We start from the raw sequence: 4022 nt of genomic DNA on the forward strand, positions 1-4022 counted from the left end.
GGGGGGGGGGGGGGTGGTAGCAGATATGTTTTGAGGACTGGAGTAACCTCTGCTGGACAGGGCTGTAAAGAGCATTCCTGTCGTCTGTCTGAAATCCTTCCTCAGCATGCAGATTCAGTGGAACCTGAGCAGATGGGATTTCACCAGGCCTGCAAAGGTATGTTTTGGGTGGTGACTGTCCTTGTGTAAAAGTGCATGTGAGTCTGTGTCTTTAAGATAAACTTTGGTGTCCGGGATGTTGTGTGTGTTAAATTTGGGTCCTTCAAATGTTGTGGTGTCCAAAAGATTGATGGATTCCTGACTGGTGGAGGATTTTAATTTTATTGAGGGGTTGTGATTATTTAAAGTTTCAATGAAGATTTTAAAATCTTGTTCTGCATGTGTCCAAATCCCCCAGATATCATCCAAATACCTGTGGTAGTGCAATAGCTTTTGGAGCATTTTTCCAATGCGTCTACCTCCCATTCAGCCATAAAAGTATCGGCATAAGCCGGAGCGAAGCGTTTCCCTATCGCCGTTCCCTTAATCTGTAAAAAAATTGTGCGTCAAATTCAAAATCATTCCTGGTCAAATTGATGTGCAGTAATTTTAAAATTTCCTCATCTGGTCTGTGGGGGTCATTGGATTTTGTAAAAATGTTTTTTTTACAGTTCTGATGCCCAGCTGGGTGTAATAATCAATGAATTCGGCCGACCTCTAGGTCTCACTGCTGCAGTCAGACACTATAGGTAAATCCGGCCTGGGGGGATGGCGAATGGAATGCTCCAGGAGGCTGGTTCCTTGTGGATGTTGGGGAGCAGATAAAATTGTCTGTCTCTCGGTTCCGAGCTGCCAATCAAATAGTTGTTGTTTCGCATTAATAAACTTTATTATCATATAGCTTATAGAAAACAAATGTTTTGGGGTAAATGGGTTTCGGTAATTGTTTATAATATCTTTCATCCTTCAGTTGTCTATATCCCTCCCATAAATATTCGTCCTTTTCCGTGACAACCACAACACTGCATTTTTTTAGCTGGTTTCACGATGATGTTTTTTTTGTTTAGTTCCGTAAGGACAAAGTTTTCTTCCTTGGACAGGGTAGTTTTTGTTTCTTCTATTGTAAAATTCCTATCAAAGTGGGGCTTGAATTTTGAAAATAAGCCGTTAATTTTCCCGTTCTGTGATGTTTTTGTGAATCAAATTTGCACTGGGGCAGGAGGTTATTTCTGTTGCCCCTCGAGGTAATAAAAGTGAGACCCCGGTTTAATAAAGAAAGCTGAGGAGTGGTCAACCTGGTTCTGTTTGTTAAGGTCATCACATTTTGAAACCCCTCCTGAAAGTATGGGTTTCTGGGGGAAATCGACAGTGAAGTGCCAGCTCCCTGCGAGAAATCTGAGCACTGACCGTCTTTTTACAGAAATGGCCACTATTCCTTGCGGCCAGCTCAGCCTCCTTGGCGCGGCGAAGAGCAGTCACATCTTCAGGATCCCACTCAAAAATATACGCAGACAGGCGTGCCATGAAGACTCCGTAGAGTGGATGAGCCTCTGTTGTGACACCTACAGCAAACCTTTGCATAAAATGCCAAATGTCCAGGCGCACTTCAAGCTCCTCCCACTCTGAAAACAGAGTCTTCACCAGAGACTGGACGTGTCTACTGCAGCAGTCTCTGTCCACGTACATAACTTTTGGGGGGGCCTCTCCTGCCTCTCTGTGGCGCTTCATCAGGCCAGCTGCCATGGCGTCCAGTCCATGCCCCTCAGCAGCTGTCAGCACGGAGACAAGAACTTGACCGTGTTCATTGCCCACATTTGTGCACCAGGCAGCTGTCCCTGAAGCAGCACCTGCCAGTTTCTTTGTGACCTATTAACCAAAAAAGGGTACAAAGTCTTGGTTATTATTTATGCAAACATATTCATATCTGTTGTTTTTACTTCATTGCACCAGCCTAGAACATCCCTTGCATATACAGCCAACACCTGCTTAGGCAAGGCAGGCATGATGGGGGGGTATGCAGTCTCTTCAGAGTCTTCATGTCTTCTCTTTCCTGCTGGTAATGTGGGAGTTCTTCTATCCAGTTGACTGTAAGCTCCAGCGCTAACTTTGCTGCTGCCACCGATGGACAGACCTTTGAGGGAACAGGAACAAACGGGAATGAATCTTTCAACTAATATGTCATAAATGTTGTCAACAAAAGCCTGTGAAGCAGGACTTTACTACTAGTTTTAATAACTATAGTTGAAATGACAGTGAAGAACAGAGTGCCAGTGATAAGAAGCAAAGAAAGAGATGGAAGGAATATGACCTGACTGCAACTGTTTCAGAATAATGATGTGAGGCTTGATAGTCAGTGATGTAATGATGCCCACAGATGGGAAGCGTCCACACAGATCAAGCTAATCACTGCAATCCTAATAGTTTTAGAGAAGTGCACCCTGTGGGTGCATCACACTTAGTTTTGTGTTGAAAAACAAAAATAATTTGCTATTTTCAATGATGTTTCTAAATTAGTTTTCGATTAAAAAAAAAAACTGTCTCTTAATTTTTGCATCTTTGTAATTTACCACACCTACACTTAGCTGTGCTTCACATTGAAGTGAAAGCCAGCTCCTCATCATCAGCTTCCTCAGCAGGAGGAATAGAAGTGTCTAGAACATGGGTCTGCAACCTTTAAGACTTAAAGAGCCATTTGGTCTAGTTTCTTACTGGAAGAGAGCCGCAAAGTCTCAATTTGTTTAATATTTTTTTGGCAACTAAGCATTTATTTATAATTATATTATTTATATTTATATATTTATTTTTAAATATTACAATAATTGAATTAAAATTGTGTCTATAAGTTTCTTTCTATATTTAAGAGTTTTAACTTTTATTTTTGACAGCAGTGCACACGAGTTCCTTTCAGAATAAACCCCACCTTGTGTATTAAAAAAGGTCCTCCGGCTGCAGCAGCTTTACTTTATTTACAACTGCAAGAGAGTCAAACATGATGTTTTATCATTAGGACATTCGTGTGCTTTTTTTCCTTTTTAGTCGAAAAAAAAGAGAATTTTAGTAGAACCTATTTATATTAATAAAAAACCTAAAAACTTTTGGAATTACCTGAGCTTTTTCTTGAAACACACAACTCCAAATCATTTTCAATCATTTTATACCACATTTGTTCCAAACTTTAAGCACTCGAGTGCAATTTACCAAAATAAAATACTTTTTAGAGACTTTTGTTTGACTAATTATAAATTAAAAACACAAACTTAAATAACAATTCTGCAGAATTTTTGACATTAAATTGAACATTTTTTGGTTGGTTGTTTGACATGTTAAGTCTAAACACAAATGACAAAACTTAACTTACTAATTATCTTAAAGGGATAAAAGAGCCATATGTGAATCCAGAGCTACAGGTTGCAGACCACTGGGCTAGAAAAAATGACAATCAACACACAAAAACAAACATGTAAAATGGAGCTTACTTAACACCAGTAAAAAGCTTCGTTTGGCCAGAGGTTTAATATTGCTAAATGGGTGCATATGGAATTGCTCTAAGAAAAAAAAACACATTTGCACTAATACTCATGGTGCTTAGCTGGTGATGTGAGTTTTTTGACCTGCTGTGAAGTAGTGATGTTTTTGCTGAGACCTTTTTTGCTGCTGGACACCGGTTCAGATCTGGATGGAGGACGGAGTAGCTCTAGAGCAGGGGTCTGCAACCTTCAACAGTTACAGAACCATTCTGGAGGATTTCTCATTGACAACATCCCAGTAGGAGCCACAAAGTCTTATGTCACACTTTAGAAAAAGAAGATGGTGATTTGTATTTATGATATTGTTAGTTTTATGATAGATACATTTTTTCAGCATAAATAAAACAGAAAAATATAGAGAACATAACCTTATTTTGAAATATGAAATAGTTTCTAATTTTTATTCTAGTCTACATGACTTTCTTTCAAAATAAGACTTCCTGTACCACTTAAAACCATCTCAATGCAGTGAATGTAGTAGTAGGTAGTTAAGTCAGTAGTGATGAAAAATAAACA

Source organism: Oryzias melastigma, linkage group LG1 (genome assembly GCF_002922805.2).
Source record: "Oryzias melastigma strain HK-1 linkage group LG1, ASM292280v2, whole genome shotgun sequence".
NCBI lineage: Eukaryota > Metazoa > Chordata > Actinopteri > Beloniformes > Adrianichthyidae > Oryzias > Oryzias melastigma.